We start from the raw sequence: 20,563 nt of genomic DNA on the forward strand, positions 1-20,563 counted from the left end.
ACTGGTTGGCTGTTGAGCAATAAATCTTCCTGCTATTAATGTCGAGAGAAACCTGCTTTGACGTGTATCATCCAAAACTCCTCTCTCCCCTCTGGTGTCTAATGATAACTAACTGTAAAATCTATGACTCGATAAAATAATCTCAAGTTAAAGGTTTATATATTTAACTCTCTTGAGGTGTAAGCTTTTATCTTAAATAATAAATTTGGGTTGCCTTCTGTATATGCCGGTCTTTATGGTGATACATTGGTTTAATGTGGTACATCTTTGCATTATCAGTGCAAAAAACATAAAAAGGGCTATATTACCATTCCCACAGGTTATATAATGGTGGAGCCTTCACCTCATGCAGGTAAAATATGTGTAAATGCATGATTGTTAAATTTAAGATTTGTCATAATTGAAACTTTGAAAATGTATTGATCGATGAATGAGTAGGATATTGTGATTTCTGTCTTTATTTTCTTTTTATTTGCAACTCCACCTCTTGGAGAATGTGTCCAGGGACAGCCCATGGTGTCACCATCTGGTTTTTATTATCAGGACCAGTGGATGTCAACAACCTGCAATATTCACTGCTTTGACACGCCTGCAAAGATTACAGACTGTCTTCATGGAAAAAATGTTTCTGTTTGGAGATTCCACTGTTCATCAGTGGTTTGAATATTTGACTGAATTCGTTCCAGGTTGGGTTTCTTAAGCTCAGCCTGCTTGTCTTTTGTTGTCTGTTTAATCTAGTTAATCACTTGTATTTTATCTATCTATCTTACATGTAGAATGCTTCATGAATTAACTGTACATGACATTTATAATTGGCTAAAGCACACACCTGAATAAGGGAAAGCAATTGGAAAATGACTGAGAAATACCTCAGGATTTAGGAAAAATATCTAAAGTAACTCAGCATCCAATAAAGTGCAGGTGAAGCAATCAAAAAGATCAAAATCCTCTTGAGAAATTGTTTTGGTCTGCTCTTATACCCTTCTGATCCACTCAGTATGAAATGTGTAAAAATATGTATTGCAAAACCACTTTATTTCAACTTAACAATAACACCTTTTATCTTTGAGGATTTTATTAACAATTTTATTTGAGGTCAGAAGTCACACGACACCAGGTTATAGTCCAACAGGTTTATTTGAAATCACAAACTTTTGGAGCGCTGTTGCTTTGTCAGATGGAGTGTACTCTATGCTACATTCTCCCCACACCCACCCTCCTCTCATTTATCTCTCCACCCTGCAGGCACTCTGCCTCTATTCCTGATGAAGGGCTTTTGCCTGAAACGTCGATTTTCCTGCTCCTCGGATGCTGCCTGAACTGCTGTGCTTTTCCAGCACCACTCTAATCTAGAATCTGGTTTCCAGCATCTTCAGTCCTTGTTTTTACCTAAATGGAGTGAAAAGAAGTGCACAGGCATAGAATTTACAGGCAGAGAGATCAAAGGGTCGTACAATGGTGTGAGTTTGTACAATCCTATGATCTCTCTGCCGACAAATTCTGTGTCAGTGTGCTTCTCTTCACTCTACCTAATGAAGGAACAGTGATCTGAAAGCTTATGATTTCAAATAAACCTAGTGTCATGTGACTTCTGCTCTTGTCCACCTCAGTCCAAACCGGTGAAGAGAGAAACAGAATTAGAACTTAGGATCTCTACATTTGGAAACAGGGTCTTCGGCCCAACAAGTCCACACCAACCCTCGGAAGAGTAACCCACTCAAACCCATTCCGTTATCCTATTATCCTATATTTACCCCTAACTAATGCACACAACCTACACATCCCCAAACACTATGGACAATTTAGCAGGGCCAGTTCACTAATCTGCACATCTTTGGAATGTGGGAGGAAACCAGAGCAACCTCAAGCAGACGTGGGGAGAATCTGCAAACTCCACACAGACAGTCACCTGAAGTGGAAACGAATCCATGTCCCTGGTGCTGTGAGGCAGCAATGCTAACCACTAAGCCACCGTGCTACCCCAAAGTTAAAGCTTTTTGAGTATAGAACTTATTGATGTCACACTCTGGTGAGCTAGTGCGTGAGGTAACTTTTCCTCAGTGATTTGACTGCAGCCTATTGGCCCTCATTAATCCACCACATGCTTTTCCTGATTCTATACGGGCCTCTAGTATGCCACTGTTTACATTAGTTATAGCAAGTTTTGGTTCAAATAATGATGCTTCTTCATTAGCAGTGCACTGTTAACTTTTATTCCTCCAAAGATTTCTGTCATTGAGCAGACAGTTTCTATAGGTGGAGAGAAAAATGATTGGACATAAATGTAAGTCCCATAGAGGAGAATTTATAATGGAGGGTGAAATAAATGCTTTGTTCACAAAAGTAACATCAGAAATGTTGGAGAAAGTAGGGTTTAGTGTGAGGGAGAAATCAAACCTATATTTGATTTATAGGTAAATATTGATTTACCTATAATCAATATTTATAGGTAAATTATTTTGGAGTAATTGAAGGCAGTTAAATCTCCAAGGCCTGACATCCCAAAGTACTTAAGGAAATGGTCCTAGCAATAATGATTGCACTGGTGGGCATTGTCCTGATTCTATGGACTCTGGATCAGTTCCTACAGATTAGAGGATTGCTGAAGTAACCACCCTATTTAAGAAAGGAGACAGAGAGAAATGTGGGTATTGTAGACCAATCAGCTTAATATCAACAGTGCAGAAAATGCTAAAGTCCATTATAAAAGATTTAATTGCTGAGCACTTGGAAAACAGTGGCGTGATCAGCCAGTGTCAGCATGGATTTATGAAAGGGAGGAATTCTTGACCAATCTTTCAGAATTCTACAAGGATAAAACCTATAGAGTTCATGGAGTAGCGGCAGTGGATGTAGTTTATTTGGACTTTCAGAGGTTTTTGACAGAGATTAGCATGTAAAATGAGAACACATCAGATTAGGGGTATTGTATTGAGATAGATAGATAGAAACAGGTTGGCAGACAGGAAACAAAGAGTAGGAATAAATGGGACTTTTTCTGAATGGCAGACAATGGAGTAACTCAGTGCTGGGTTCCAGCTGTTCACAGATGAGGGAACTAAATACAATATCACCAAGGTGACAATGACACAAAGCTGATTAGGAAGGTGAGTTGTGAGGAGGATGAGAGAAGCTTCACTTTGATTTGGACAAGCTGAAGGAATTGGCAAATGGGATAAATGTGAAGTTATCCACTTTGGGAGCAAAACTATGAAGGTGCGTTGTTATCTGAATGGCTATATGTTGAGAGAGGGCAATGTGCAATGGGCATTGTTGGAGCATAGGAATTGGGTGTCCTCATGTACCAGTTGCTGAGGGTAAGTATGCAGGTGCAGTAGGCAGTAAAATTGCAAATTGATATTTTGACCTTCATAGTGCAATGATTTGCAGGTATGTCCTGCTGCAATTATACAGTACATTGGTGAGACCACACCTGGAGTATGGTATGCAGTTTTAGTCTCCTTAGCTGAGGAAGAATGTTCTTGCGATAGAGGAGTGCAGTGAAGTCTTCCCAGACTGCTTCCTGGGATGGCAGGGCTGACATATGAGGAGATTGAATCGTTTAGGATTATATTCACTGGAATTCAGAACAATCAGGTGGATCTCATTGAAACCTTTACCATTCTAACTGGACTATACAGGACAGGTGCAGGAAGGATGTCATTGTTGATGGAGCCCAAACCACAGTCCATGGATGTGGGTAGACCATTTAGGATAAAGATGAAATCTTTCTTCACCTGAGGAATGATGAGCCTGTGGAATTCCCTACCACAGGAAGCAATTGAGGTGAAAATGTCATGTGATTTCAAGAAGGAGTTTGATGTAGCACTTGGGGCCAAAGGGATCAAAGAACATGGGGAGAAGTGGGAAAAGGTTCCTGAGATGGATGATCAGCCACTGTCAGAATGAATGGTGGAGCTGAGTGGCCTACTCCTGGTCTATTCTCTAAGTTTCTGTTCTTTAATATCTGAAAGCCGACAATTGGAGCCAGAGGAATTGGGGTGAGATTAGTTGGAAAGCAAGATCTCCATAATCCTACTATCTGCATCTTGCACTTCATGCCAAGTAGCAGTGCAAGGGTTATTGGGAAGTAAGAATGGGCACATCCCCCAATGGGGAAGTAAGAATGGGCACAGTGCCATCCTGACATCTCCAGTGTTCTCTGTCATTAGGTATGCTGCTTCTGTTCTGTTATGTTCTCTTCTGATATATATATGACCTTATGCCATGGCATGAAGTATAAATGAACAATGATTATGTAGCATTATGTGAAGGATAATGCATTTGGGATTGAAGAGTAACTGGAGGTGTGGAGACTCTAACAAGTGTCTATGCAAGACTAGCATCTTTGGCATCTGAGATCATATATCTGATGTTCATCCTGCATCCTAACTGTTAAGGATTCCTGATGACTGTGTGGTGTATTGAACAGATACAGCAGTATGGTAAATCCAGTTATTCAATTAAAAATGTTTCTGACCATTTCAAAAGATCTGTTTCATTCATGGTTACACATCTAATGATTCTACAGCTCAGTAGCCCCAAGTTTGCCCCCTCACTGCTTCTCCGAAATGTTCCTAGGTTCCAGACCCAGCTTCAACCTCCCTTTCTTCCAATGGCAGACCCTGAGCTTCTGTAAATCTTTGCAGTGGGTCCCTGTGTCTGAAACAATTGTAGTGATTGTTCTGATTCATCTAGATAGTGTCAGAACAAACTTCTGGCCCTGGCTGAAAACCTCAACCATGAATCCTCAGTCTCATTCTGTGCAATGTCTCTCCTCCCAGCTCAAGCTTCTAATTTCCCTCACTGATATGAGTTGCTGTAGCTCTTGGAATATACTTCCTTTCGTCATCCAGCATTGTCCTCTCCCTGATTGGACCAGGCGTCAATATCCGATCCGTGCAATGTTGTCAGCCATTTTGATGTTCTGCCTTAGGTTTTAAAAGTGATACAAAATGTGTATCAATGGATAATGCAATATTTATGAAAGAAATAACAAATGAAAGGAAAGAAAAGCAGGAAAATTATTGTTTATAAGATAAAATAAAATAGTAATGACAAACAAATGTTGGAAGTGGAATACAGAACAGAACAGTACGAGCTCTGAGGCAAATAGTTAGACAGGGACCAAAGGAATTTAGGTGTGGAGAAGAAATTGAGTAATAGTTGCAGGAAACGCGACAGTCTTTGTTAACTGTGATCACCTGATAGAAAATGTTTCAGATGACATCAGTAACATTGAATTTCTTAGTCGAGAGTGTGGTGCTGAAAAAGCACAGCCAGTCAGGCAGCATCCAAGAAGCAGGAGAATCAACATTTTGGCCATAAGCCCTTCATCAGGGATACGGCAATTGAATTTCATAGTCCACTGTGCCTAACTAATACCAAGTAAGGTAATTGTAGTCCTACAGGACCATAGGACTGCTCTCTCATTACAGAGAGACACCTGGTGACCCTCAGGTTAAACCACCACCATGCCTCAGGCAAACGGAGAGATTGAGAAGGAGAGCCCTCATGGTCACCTCAGCCAGTGCAGGAACAGTTCTGAGGAAGAGTCACTTAACCCAAAATGTTAACCCTGATTTCTCTCTTCAGATGCTGCCAGACCTGCTGAGCTTATCCATCAATTTCTGCTTTTCTCAGGGATAGAATCCATGTTCCTAGCATCACTCTGTAGTACAAAGCAGCTGCCCAACCAACTGAGCTAGCTAGCATTGGCAGCACATTGCGAATAGGGCAGCAGTTCGGGCTGGTCTAGAATTGTGCATCAGTTTAAGATGAAGAAACATAGCCATAGAGATATACAGCATGGAAACAGCCCCTTCAATCAAACTTATCCTTGCTGATCAGATATTCTACATTAAGCTAGTCCGATTTGCCAGCATTTGGCCTATCTCCCTCCAAATCCTTCCTGTTCACAGACCTATCCAAATGCCTTTTAAATTTTGTAATGGTTCAAGTCTCCACTACCCACTCTGGCAGCTTATTCCGCACACACATACCACCCTCTGTGTGAAAAATGTAGATCCCATTTAAATCTTTCCCCTCTCACCTTCAACCTATGCCCTCTACTTTTGGACTCTCTTGCACTGGGGAAAAGACATACACTATTCACCATATCCATGCCTCTTATGATTTTATAAACTTCTGTAAGATCACCTCTCAGCCTCTGATGATCCAGGAAAAATAGCACCAGCCTATTCAGAGTCTCCTATAGCTCAGACTCTCCAAACCTGGCAACATCTTTGAAAATCTATCACATCTTTTCTATAACACGAAAGCCAGCGTTGAATGTGGTATTCCAGATGTGGCCTCACCAATGTCCTGTACATAAAAGAAAAATAAGTGATTAACAAACTAGATTGAAGTAAACTAATGGGATATTGGTGTATGATTGTTTGTCAGCTGGTCTGTGTTTGTTGTAAGATGTCACATTACGATTATGACTCTCACTCATGACATGAGCATGTTTGAAAATCTGTGGCTACATTTAGGTGTTCTGTTTGAAACAATATACCCTTCCTATTTCAAACCTATTAACGTCGACAATATTGTGGCATCGCATTTGAAATAATCATATTCTGTTTTAGGTCTCAAAATATTTGATCTTCACAATCCAAAAGACATAGGCCCTCATCTTGCTGTGGATTTGGAACACACTATCCTGGTAGAATATCATCCCCATGGCCCACCAATCCGATTCAACACTGTTTCGAGCCAGGACCTACACTACATTGCAAATGAACTGGATGAAATTAAAGGAGGAAATGGCACGGTCATAGCTATCACCTTATGGTCTCATTTCAGCACTTTTCCAGTGTAAGTTTACATCAGAAGACTACAGAATATCCACAGGTCAATTTTGCAGTTACAAGGGAGGAGTCCAGATACAGTGGTTGTATTGAAGACTGCCAATGTGCAGGCCCTTCCAGGAGATGTCAGTCTGTATAACAGTGACTGGTACTCCTACCAGCTTGATACCCTGATGAGAAAGATGTTCACAGGCATCAATGTGGCATTTGTAGATGCCTGGGAGATGACGATAGCACATTACTTGCCACATAATTTACACCCTGAGCGAATCATTGTAATAAATGAAATAGATGTACTTCTTTCATATGTGTGTTCTTCTGGAAATAAATAAAGAAATAAACTATGTATTAAATTCATTCTAAACAGGTTTTTGTTACCGTGGATTCAAAATCTGTGAAATCAGAAAACTTAGATTTATATACTTGCCTTAAATTAATATGCATTTTCTAACATGGATGAGAACCCATTTTTAAACAAATGATAATTTTAAAATTATTCATGTGTGGGTGCATTCATTATGGTTGGAGCCAAATAGTATTTTACTTTTGCGTTCAAAACGTCCATTTTAACTGAAAGAATGTAACTCAAACAAACTGTTTGCTGTGTAACAGAGAATTTTTCCAAAGCAACATAGAGTACTGTATTATGGGATAGGGATTGTAGCAAACACCATCTTTCTTTTTATCAGTGGGAATTTTCCTCAGGTAAATGAAGAACATGCCAGACACAGTGTGAGAGGAAGGAATCCATTGAAAAATGTGCAGTCCACAACAATAGGTAAGGCACCACAAAGTGGGGAACAATAAAGAGTAGACATACAGTTGGGAGATAAAAACATAGACAATAGGAGCAGGCCTCTGAGCCTGTTTTGCCGTTCAATATGATCATGTTTGATCAACCAACCCAGTACCTTATACTTAGGCTTTCCACATAACCTTTGAATCCTTTAGCCCTGAGAACTACACTAACTCTGTTTTGGATTCAACCACTTTCTGTTGCTGAGAATTCCAAGAGTTTATCAGTCCAGGTGGGGAAAAAAAATCTTCTTGTTTCAGTCTTTAGAGTCTGACTGTTGGTTTTGGAGTCCCATGCATTGGGAGCATCATTTCTAAGTTTGTCCTGTTTGGATTTTATACATTTCTTGAAGATTCATTCCCTCCGCCCCCAATTCTTCTAAAATGTGGTGAATATCAGGTGAACCCCTCCAGTTTCTCTCCATACATTAGTCAAGAGTCCTGCATGGTGTATTGTTTCCCTGATGTCAGGGTAAACTGGATTAGGTAGAGTTAGATTAATCAAATTAGCAAAGGTAGCCTCGAGGGAGAGCTCATTAAATGTATTAGAGATTGGTTCCACAACATCTTCCTCCAAATGACAACCAGGGAGCAGACTATTCTGAGTTTGGTATTGTGTAATGAGGTGGGATTAATGACTGATCTCATAGTAAAGGATCCTCTTGGGAAGAGGCATCATAACATGATAGAATTTCAAATTCAGTTGGAGAATAAGAAAGAAGTCCCACACCTTAAATAAAGGTGATTACTTAGGCATAGGGATAGAGCTGACCCTAGTAGCCTGGCTGGGAAGACTAAAAGGTAGGACAGTTGATGATATTCAATTGCTCCATGCTGAAAGTTAAAAATCACACAACACCAGGTTATAGTCCAACAGATTATTTGGAAGCACTACCTTTTGGAGCGCTGCTTCTTCAGCAGGTGGTCCTGATGAAAGAACAGTGCTCTGAAAGCTAGTGTTTCCAAATAAACCAGTTGGACTAGGACCTGATATTTTGTGATATTTAACTTTGTACACCCTAGTCCAACACTGGCATCTCCAAATCATGACATCCATGCTGAGATGTATTTCAGAAAGGAAGGAAGATTATAAGAGTCACAATAAATATTAATGCTAAACAAGAGCATTAAGGATAATATAAGGTCTAAAAACCTTATATTAAGGCATGCCACTGTGCAAAGATGAGCGGCAGGCTGGAAGGTTGGGGGAAGTTTTAAGATTAACAAAAGGTACTAAAAAAAAACACAATAGATAAATGTATTGCTTAACTTTTTAATTCCCATTTCTCTAACTACCTGAGCCTTTTCTTTGTACCTTGGTACCCAAGTTGGCACTATGTGTACACTTTTCACTGTACTCCTGTACTTGAGTATACGTGACAATAAAAATCAGAAAAAATCTAAATCTGAAATAAAACCAGTGCAAAATATAAAAACAGGAAAAGCTTTATGAATGTATAAAAATGAAGAGTGTAGCTAATGTGAATGCTGGTCCCTTGCTAGATAAGACTGAGGAGTGAATAGTGGGGAGCACAGAAATAATGGAGCCGGTAAATCAATATTTTACTTCAGTTTTCACAGTAAAGGACACAAGTACCATCCCAATAGTAACAGGTAATGGAAAGGTGATAGAAAGGGAGATCATCATCACTAGAGGAAAATGTACTGAGCAACTATTGGAGTTAAAGAAGGCAAGTTCCCAGGGCCTGATGACCGACATCCCAAGGTCTTCAAGGAAGTGGCAACAGAGATTAATGATCCATTGTTTACAAAACTCCAAAATTTCCTGGGCATGGGAAAGATTTCTGTGGGTTGGAAGAATGCTAATATAACACCTTCTTTCAGAAGGTAAGGGAAGCTGAGGAGTAGGAAGACAATCTATTATGCAAATACAGAGAAACTTCAAAGTGCTTTAGTGCAGCAGGATCTGGGTGCCCTTGTACATGAATCGCAGAAAACTAGTATGCAAGTTTAGCAGATAATAAACAAATGGAATCTTGGCATTTATTGATAAAGAGTCGAGAATATAGTATGGTGCTGGAAAAGCAGGTCAGGCAACATCTGAGGAGCAGGAGAATCGATGTTTTGAGCATAATCCCTTCATCGAGAATGAGGCTTCCTCGTTCCTGGTGAAGGGTTTATGTTCGAAACATCACTTCTCCTGCTCCTCAGATGCTGCCTGACCTGCTGTGCTTTTCCAGCACCACACTCTTGACACTGATTTCTTGCATCTGCTGTCCTCACTTTCTCCCATTTATTGGTAAAGACTAAGAGTGTGAAAGTAGGGAAGTGTTGCTGTAACTGGAGAAGGCATTAGTGAGTTCAGACCTAGAGTAGTGAGTACAATTTCTGTCCCCTCGCTTAGAGTCATAGAGATGTATAGCATGGAAACAGACCCTTCGGTCCAACCCATCCATGCCGACCAGATATCCCAACCCAATCTAGTCCCACCTGCCAGCACCTGGCCCAAATCCCTCCAAACCCTTCTTACTCACATACCCATCCAAATGCCTCTTAATGTCCATGGGAGCTTAAAGTGTATTCCATTGTCGGCGTGCCGCCTGACCCAGTTTGTGAGCTGCTCGGGAATTCTGGGTGTCCTGGTACAATTTGGCCAATTTGCTTTTGTGGGCCTATCGTGGGTTAGCAAATCTTTTCCCACAAAAACTCAGTGGTTGGCCCAGCTGCATCACTCCTGGAATATCCATGTTACACCTGCTTAAAGCAACGAGCAAAGTTAGGGCCCAGGCTACTTTCTTGAAAAGTTTTGAGGGGATCTGGTCCGGTCCATAATTAATTTAAACAAACTACTCTATGTCACTATTTGATACGTAACAGATTTTTTTTGAAAGCAGCACAGATTACTGAATGATGGGATAGGGATTGTAACAGACACCATCTTCTTTTCTTATCAGTGGGAATTTTTCTTGGGTAAATGAAGCGTTGCCAGAAACAGAGCGAGAGGAAGGAATCCGTTGAAAAATGTGCAGTCCAAACCACGGTCTCTCAATAGGTAGGGCACCACACTGGAAGAAATAACATAGTGTAGAAATGTAATTGGGAGATTCTACATTTAGGTGTACAGACAGGCCATGTTACTAACATCAGCACATACATAAAAACGCAAAGTCGGAGCAGGCTGGAACAGCGCAGCAGGTCAGGCAGCATCCAGGGAACAGGAGAATCGATGTTTCGAGCATAAGCCCTTCTCCAGGAATTTGCCCGAAACGTCGATTCTCCTGTTCCCTGGATGCTGCCTGACCTGCTGCGCTTTTCCAGCAACACATTTTCAGCTCTGATCTCCAGCATCTGCAGACCTCACTTTCTCCTCAAAGACTGAAAGGTAGGGCAGTCGATGAGCAGTGACAGATGTTTAAGGAGATATTCTATTGCTCCCAGGTGAAATATATTTCAGAAAGGAAGAAAAATTATAAGAGTCACAACAAACGTTAATGGCTAAGCAAGAACATTAAAGATAATATAAAATCTTAAAACTAAGGCATGCCTTACTGCAAAGATGAGTCGCAGGCCGGAAGATTGGGGAAGCTTTAAAGATCAACAAAAGGTTACTAAAACAAAGTCATAAAATGCAACGTTTAACATTTTAACTCTCGTTTCTCTTACAACTTTATATCGAAGCTTTTTTTTGGACTTGTTACCGAAGATGTGTGGGATCATGTTCAAATAACGACCAAAATTGGTGAGTGGCCAAAACAGCTTGTTTATTCAGCAATCACAGCGCAAGGCAGCAATAGCATCCCGAAATACAGTTCGTACAGTTCTTTATACACAGTTCTTACATATATTAAAATCTCATTTCTATAGTGTTATTTTTTTTATGTATAGTACGCAAAGCTTTGAAGGGGATGGTTTAAAACATGCTAACTGCTGGCTGCTACTTCTGATGGGATGTCCATCCAGTCGACTTGCCTAATTAGGAGATGTTAGCCCTTTTGTCTTTTAAATTAGCAAGTGTCAGTAAAAATACTAGGCCTATGTGCTCTAAATAAGTTAGAAATCGTAATTAAAAAAATAAAGAATATTGAACTGATTACTGCAGCTGGGTTGCGAGATTTATTTAGTATTTGCCGGTGTGAGGTTTACTCATCATGCAATTTCATGCAAGGGATGTTTTGTCAGTTAGTTTCTTAAAAGGGCAATGGCCCATTTCAAAGGTATTTAACGGGTTCTTTAATCTATTCCAGTCCAGGAGATGGTTGGTAAGAGCTGATTAATATTATATTGCTTCATGGAGACTTGATGGGGATGATATTGTTCTGTATGCTGAGGTGAACACTGCTAGTAGCAGGGGCTGATAAGATGTGGGAATACAGTGATGGGTTTGAAAGGGTTTGATTGTAAATTTGAACACGATAGAACCGCGGTTTTATGAATGAACGAATGAGACTGTGTTATATTAAATAATGGATTAGGAAAGGGTTATGAATGAATGAACGGGAACGCGGTATTAATGAATATTGCGAGCTGGTGAGTGAGTTAATAAAGACAGCCTATAACAATATTTCATAACACAATATATCACAGATGGCAACATATATGGTGACATTATACACTTTCACTGTACTCCTGTACTTGAGTACATGTGACAATAAAAATGGAAAATCTAAAAACAATCTAAATCTGAAAGAACACTAGTGCAATGTATAAAACAGGAAAAGCTTTATGAATGTATAAAAAGGAAGAGCGTAGCTGGTCCCTTGCTAGATAAGACTGAGGAGTGAATATGGGGAGCACAGAAATAATGGAGCCAGTAAATCAGTATTTTACTTCAGTTTTCACAGTGAAGGACACAAGTACCATCCTAATAGTAACAGGTAATGCAGAGGCGATAGGAAGGGAGGAGCTTAGGTAAAAACAAAAACTGCAGATGCTGGAAACCAGATTCTGGATCAGTGGTGCTGGAAGAGCACAGCAATTCAGGCAGCATCCAAGGAGCAGCGAAATCGACGTTTCGGGCAAAAGCCCTTCATCAGGAATAAAGGCAGAGAGCCTGAAGCGTGAAGAGATAAACTGGAGGAGGGTGGGGGTGGGGAGAAAGTAGCATAGAGTACAATGGGTGAGTGGGGGAGGAGATGAAGGTGATAGATCAGGACCGATCATCATCACTAGGGGAAAACGTACTGAGCAAACTAGTGGAGTTAAAGGAGGCAAGTAGCCAGGGCCTGATGACCGACATCCCAAGGTCTTCAAGGAAGTGGCAACAGAGATTAATGATCCATTGTTTACAAAACTCCAAAATTTCCTGGACGCATGAGAAAGATTTCTGTGGGTTGGAAGAATGCTAATATAACACCTTCATTCAGAAAGCGAGGGAAGCCGAGGAGTAGGAAGGCAGCCGATTATGTAAATGCAGAGAAACTTCAAAGTGCTTTAGTACAGCGGGATCTGGGTGTCCTTGTACATGAATGACAGCTAACTAGTATGCAAATTTAGCAGATAATAAGGCAAATGGAATCTTGGCATTTATTGGTAAAGAGTCAAGAGTGTGGTGCTGGAAAAGCACAGAGGGTCAGACAACAGCCGAGGAGCAGAAGAATTGACATTTTGGGCATAATCCCTTCATCAGGAATGAGGCTGCCTCATTACTGGTGAAGGGTTTATGCTCGAAACATCACTTCTCCTGCTCCTCGGAAGCTGCCAGACCTACTGTGCTTTTCCAGCACCACACTCTCGACACTGGTCTCTTGCAGCTGCAGTCCTCACTTTCTCCCATTTATTGGTAAAGACAAGGAGTGTGAAAGTAGGGAAGTGTTGCTGCAACTGGAGAAGGCATTAGTGAACTCACACCTAGAATAATGAGTACAATTTCTGTCCTCTCACTTAAGGAATGATGTAGTGGATGTAGGAGGCAGTTCAGAGAAGATTCACTAGATTGATTCCACATATAAGGGTTTGGTATCATGGGTATGGATTGAGCAGTTTAGGCCTATACTATTTGGATTTTATAAGAGTGAGATGAGATCTAATTGACATATAGAAGTTGCTGAAGGGAACTGACACTCTCACAGGAATATGCTGGTCTTGAATTCCAGTCAACATGCCTTTAAAAGACTTCTTCATATCAGATATAGATCTACCTTCAAATCTCAGTCCCCAATCCAATTTTTGCAGTTCCTGCCGAATACGTCCTTCCAATTGAGCATTTTCACCCAAGGACCAGTCTGATCCATTTTCATAACCATCTTAAAACTTATGGGATAATAATTACTTTTCCCAAAATGCACATTCAGTGAAACTTTGATCACCTGCTCAGGCTCATTCCCCAATACAAGGTCTAACAGCCACTTCTTTGGTTGGACAGCTTCATATTTAATGATGGGATGGCATCAGTGTTGAATTGGGGTGGACAAAGTTAGAAACCACCCAAACACCAGATTATAGTCTAACAGGTTTATCTGGAAGCACTAGCTTTTGGAGCGCTGCTCCTTCATCAGGTAGCTGATCCTTCCAAATAAACCTGTTTGACTATAGCCTGATGTTGTGTGATTTTTAACTTCGTGTTTAAAGTTAATCTCACTGTCTGTGCACCTTCTCTGCTGCTGTAACATTGCTCTGTCCTATTACCCTGATGCACTTTGTATGCTATAATCTGTCCGTACTGCTCACAAAAATTAAATCACCAACTACCATAACTCTATTGTTTTCACATCTTTCCATGATCTGCTTACATATCTGTTCCTCTAGTTCCTGCTGGCTCTTGGGGGGCCGATTAAATAACCTCATCATAGTGATTGCAGCTTTCTTTTTCCTGAGTTCTACCCATCTGGTCTCGCTGGGTGAGCCCTCCAAGATGTCCTCTCATGGTGCAGCTGTGAGGTTCTCTGTACTCAGCAATGCAATTCCCTTCTCCTTTTACATCTTGCTCTACCATGCTAAAAACATCGAAAGCATGGAATGTTGAGCTGTCAGTCCTGTCTTTCTCTCAACCAAGTTTTTCTGTACTGGCTGCACATCAAAGCCCAATGTACTAATCCAGGCTCAAAGCTCATCTGCCTTATTTGTTATTCTCCGAGTATTAAAATAATTACACTTCATACTTAGTCCTGATGTGTTCATTAACCTTTTCCTCCGCTACATCAATGACTGTATCGGCGCTGCCTCGTGCTCCCATGAGGAGGTTGAACAGTTCATCCACTTTACCAACACCTTCCACCCCAACCTCAAATTTACCTGGACCGTCTCAGACTCCTCCCTCCCCTTCCTAGACCTCTCCATTTCTATCTTGCGTGACCGAATCAACACGGACATTTACTATAAACTGACTGACTCCCACAGCTACCTAGACTACACCTCCTCCCACCCTGCCCCCTATAAAAACACCATCCCATATTCCCAATTCCTTCATCTCCGCTGCATCTGCTCCCAGGAGGACCAGTTCCAATACTGAACAACCCAGATGGCCTCTTTCTTCAAAGACCGCAATTTCCCCCCAGACGTGGTCGACGATACTCTCCACCGTATCTCCTCCACTTCCCGTTCCTCCGCCCTTGAGCCCTGCCCCTCCAACCGCCACCAGGACAGAACTCCACTGGTCCTCACCTACCAACCCACCGACCTCCATGTACATCTTTTCATCCATTGTCATTTCCGCCACCTCCAAACGGACCCCACCATCAGGGATATATTTCCCTCCCCTCCCCTATCAGTGTTCCGAAAAGAGCACTCCCTCCGTGACTCCCTTGTCAGATCCATACCCCCCCACCAACCCAACCTCCACTCCCGGCACCTTCCCTTGCAACCGCAGGAGGTGCAACACTTGCGCCCACACCTCCCCCCTCACTTCTCTCCAAGGCCCCAAAGGAAACTTCCATATCCGCCACAGATTCACCTGCACCTCCACCCACATCATCTACTGCATCCGCTGCAGCCGGTGTGGCCTCCTCTATATTGGGGAGACAGGCCGCCTACTTGCGGAGCGATTCAGAGAGCACCTCTGGGTCTTTATTTCCCCTCCCTCCACCTTGTCTCAGTCCCAACCCTCGTACTCAGCGCCACCTTCCTAACCTGCAATCTTCTTCCTGACCTCTCCGTCCCCACCCCCACTCTGGCCTATCACCATCACCTTAACCTCCTTCCACCTATCCATGTCCAACGCCCCTCCCCCAAGTCCCTCCTCCCTACCTTTTATCTTAGCCTGCTTGGCACACTTTCCTCATTCCTGAAGAAGGGCTCATGCCCGAAACGTCGATTCTCCTGCTCCTTGGATGCTGCCTGACCTGCTGCGTTTTTCCAGCGACACATTTTCAGCTCTGATCTCCAGCATCTGCAGTCCTCACTTGCTCCTGTTTTTCTCCCAACCAAGTTTTTCTGTACTAGCTACACATAAAAGTCCCATGTACTAATCCAGGCTCTAAACTCATCTGCCTTATTTGTTATTCTCGGAGTATTAAAATAAATACACTTCATACTTAGTCCTGATGTGTTCATTAACCTGGCCCTGCTTGTTCTTCCTACAAGACTTACTTGACTTAGTCCTTCTCTTCCTTTCAAACACGATATACACTGACCTATTGGTCTGGTTCCCACCGTCCCTGCCACACGAGTTTAAATTCTTCCGAGCGGCATCAGCAAACCTCCCTGCAAGGATACTTGTACCCCTCCAGTTAAGGTTCAGTCTGTCCTTCTTGAACAGTCCATCTTGCCCTGGAAGAGGACCCAAATGATAGATATCTGAACCCCTCCCACCTACACCAACTCTTTAGCCACACATTCAGCTGTATTATCTTCCTATTTCTGGCCTCACCAGCAAGTGGCCGAACAATGCTAGGAGTCCCACTGTTTAACTTATAGAGTCATACAACATGAAAACAGACCCTTCCGTCCAACTCGTGCATGCTGACCAAGTTTCCCAAAAACTAGTCCCAGTTGCCTGCGTTTGGACCATATCATTCTCAACCTTTCCTAATCATGTGTCTGTCCAATTACCTTTTAAATGCTGTAACTGTACCTGCATGTACCACTGCCTCTGGCAGTTCATTCCATATATGAACCATCCTCTGGGTGAAGAAGTTGCCTCTTAGCTATTTCTTCTTTCGCAAACCTCCCCCCCCCACCCCTGCCCCTCCCAAAGGAAAGGATCTTTGCTATTTACCTTATCGATGCCTCATGATTTTCTTAACCTCCATAATGTGATGCCACTATTTAGGAAAGGTGGTAAGAAAAAGCCAGGGAACTATAGACTGGTGAGCAATATATCGGCAGTGGGCAAGTTGTTGGAGGGAACCCTGAATATCAGGATTTACATGTATTTGGAAAGCCAACGTGTGATTAGGGATAGTCAACTTGGCTTTGTGTGTGGGAAATCATGCCTCACTAATTTGATTACTTCTTCAAAAAAAACCTCAATGAAGAAGATTGATGAGGGCAGAGCAGTGATCTATATGGACTTCAGTAAAGTGTTCGACAAGGTTCCTCATGGTAGACTGGTTAGCAAGGTTAGAGTCAATATTAGAGTGGTGCTGGAAAAGCACAGCAGGTTAGGCAGCATCCAAGGAGCAGAAAAGTCTACACCCCGGGCAAAAGCCCTCGGGCAAGAGCACTATCAGGCATCACCTACTCAGCAATAACTTGCTCAGTGATGTCCAGTTTGGATTCTGCCTGGGCCACTCAACTCCTGATCTCGTTACAGCCTAGATTCAAACATTGACAAAAACAGTGAAATTTCAGAGATGAGGTGAGGGTGACAGCCATTGACATGTAGGCCACATTTGGGCAGGAGTGTGGCATCAAGGAGTCTCACCTATCAATGGGAATCAGGGTGCAGGTTCTCTCCTTGTTGCAGTCATGCCTGGTACATTGAGAAATGCTGTGTTGTTGGAGGTAAGCCATCTCAGCTCCAGGACATCTCTGCAGGAATTCCTCATGATAGCGTCCTAGTCCCAATCATATTCATCTGCGTCATCAGTCACCTTCCTTCCATCATAAGATCAGAATCTTCAGCAATACCTGCACAATATTGAGCATTATTTGCGACTTCTCAGATACTGAAGAAGTTCATGTTCAAATGTAACATGATCTGGACAATATCCAGGCTTGGGCTGACACGTGGCAAGTCACATTCACACCAAACAAATGCCAAGTAATGACGATGTGGAATAAGAGACAATCTAATCACTGCCTCCAGACATTTAATTGTGTTACCATCACTTTATCCCCTACTATCAACATCTTGCCGGGGAGGTTACTATTGACCAGAATTTCACTTGGACCCACCAGATGAAAAGAGTGGTATTGTGGGTCTACCTGCAGTACAGGGACAGTACCAGTTCATGAAGGCAGGTCATCACCATCTTCTCAAGAGGACAGGCATAAATGCTGTTACAGTCAGCAATGATCCCGTCCTATGAGTGAATAAATGAAAAGAAACCTCTGAAAGGAGACAGACCTTTATCTTGCTTCTGCCAATGGACTTAGTAACAAGGAACAGAATGTAGTCGGGATCTGAACAAAGTGGCAGAATCATTTGAGAAATCTAGCAAGGCTGATGTCATCACCAACAACTTGCAGCATGTATTAACTATGTTTCAGGTGAAGTATTTAAATTCATGCTGGGGAGCAGCACTTTTAATATAGAACTGTGAAGTTGCATATCCAAGACTAAAACTAGTAGGTCTGGCAGCATCTGTGGACAAGAAACAGTTAACATTTCGAGTCCAGTAAGACTGTTTTGTAGAGGAGTCTCTGCTTTTATTACAAGAAAATGAGTTGGGCGCATTATCCAAACCACTGGTTTCACCCAGAAACCAGAAAATCAAGGCCATTAGTGAATTATCATCTTCAAGATACATCAACAAGCTTCAGAGGATCCTTGAAACCGTAGGGAATATTTACACCACTAGGATCAGGATCAACAAAGGAGTTGCAACATCAACCATGAAAGAGAATTAACAAAGTCAAACAATTCCTGAGTTCATCCGAAATCTGACCATATCACAATCCACATCTACCAACGATAATAGCAACTGATGGATCTTGAACAGGACAGTGGGGGTGCAGTGCTTTCTCCGGTGCAGGAAGATGGAAAGTTATAGCCCAGTCTGCAATGCTTCTGGACCACTCACTGAGGTGGAGCAATAGGATGCAGCAACGAAAAGTAGACTTTTGCAGGAATGTGGGCATGTAAAAATGTTTAGATTGTGTGATACAGTTTAAAATAGAAACAGCTCAAACTATTGTTCACCACTCTTAAATACAGAAGGGATACAAATAGTGGTTTGGTTGTACAGCACCTGAGTATTACTGAATAAAGATACATTTAGTTCAAGCTTTTTTTCTTCCATTCATCAGGACAATGAGCGAGGAAATATCAAAGTCAAGGAAAAACAACATTTATCATTAGGGTTTTCCTTGCTTCAACAGTAGACGATGTGGTGCCAGGATTAATGTACCAGTTAATTACGACTAATCAGTAACATTCAAGATTACTATTCAACATCTGCCATCTGCTTGAATTCATGGTGCTTTCCAGACTTATCGAAACCAATTCCCAGATACTGACCTCATTAACAACCACCTCCTGCTATCTATGAATATAATTGAGTGTTATAACTTAACATGTGTTTATTTTGTTACTGCAGATAGAATTTGTTTTTCTTTTGTCATTCCCCAGTTGATATTTGCTTACACTCGAGTCTAAGCTGAGAACTGCCACTTTCGGTATGGACAGACAAATTCCTTTCTTTTCCTGTCTTTTTTCATTTGTGCTGTAAATATTGTGTCAGCACAGCAACTATCATTAATAACTCTCTCTCCTACATTGATATGAATCATCTTTTTAATTCCTCTGAGAATGCAATCAGTAATGAGGGAACGATAAGCCACTGAGAGAATATAGCATTGCTAACAACCTCAGCATTGGTTTGGAATTTCATAGATATTTCCTCTGAAACTACCATGTAAGTGATATGTAATGCCAACATTCAGTGAATAGGATCATACATAACTATCTGACACACTTTGCATGACTTAGCCAAACTTGTCCTGATTCCCTGTGACATTTGGATAGATTTTACCCTGAAGAAAAATGATATCAATAAAGGCTTTACTGCTATTTTAAATCTTCACAGGTAGCGGGAAAGAAACTAAAGTCAAACTATTACTTAGCAACAATATTGACATCTCTACAGCCAGGAGGAAAAAGGCAGGTACATGCTGTGAACAAAAGGCAGGACAAATCTAAACTGCCCATTCATGATCCCAACTGCCTACTCCCAATCATCAGCAAAGTGATAGAGTCTGTCATCAATATTGCTCTCAAATGACACTTACCCAATAATAACCTTTCCACAGAATCTCAGTTTGCATTATGCCAGGGACACTCAGCTCCTGACTTTATTTTGACTTGGTTCAAACAAGGCCAAACGAGCTAAATTTCAGTGGTGAGGTCAGAGTGACTGTCTTGATGTCCAGGTCACATTTGACTGAGTGTGGCATTGAGGAGCCCTCACAAAACTGGAATAAATGGTTGTCAGGAGAAAAACTTGCTTTGAGATGAAGACAGACTGACCAAAGAAGGAAGAATATTGTTAAAGTTCAATTACCTCAGCTCCAGGATATCACCAAGGGAGATCCTCAGGGTAGTGATCTAGACCCAATCAACTTTATCAATGACCTACATCCATATGGGGTCAATGTTTGCTGATCATTGCATAATGTTCAGCACTGTTTGTGACTCATCTAACATTGAAGTAGCTCATGTCCATACACAGGAAAACCTGGACTCTCTCCAAGCTTGGATTGATAAGTGATAAGCAACCTCTTTGCTAGACAAGTGCCAGGCAATGATTATGTTCAACAAGAGAGAATCCAAATATTGCTCCTTTGACAATTACTAGCATTATCAAAGCTGATCTACCCGCAATCAAGAAATCTGAGGTTACCATTGAATAAAAACTGAGTTGGATCAGCTGTATAAACACTGTCATTAGAAAATCATG

General features: G+C 41.6%; 1 pseudogene; it reads left to right on the top strand.

The window, feature by feature from the left end:
* The first annotated feature begins 484 nt into the window (after positions 1 to 484).
* On the top strand, positions 485 to 7,144 carry LOC122555516 (annotated as a pseudogene).
* Positions 7,145 to 20,563: the final 13,419 nt, after the last annotated feature.

The sequence above is a fragment of the Chiloscyllium plagiosum genome, chromosome 12 (genome assembly GCF_004010195.1).
Source record: "Chiloscyllium plagiosum isolate BGI_BamShark_2017 chromosome 12, ASM401019v2, whole genome shotgun sequence".
Lineage (NCBI taxonomy): Eukaryota > Metazoa > Chordata > Chondrichthyes > Orectolobiformes > Hemiscylliidae > Chiloscyllium > Chiloscyllium plagiosum.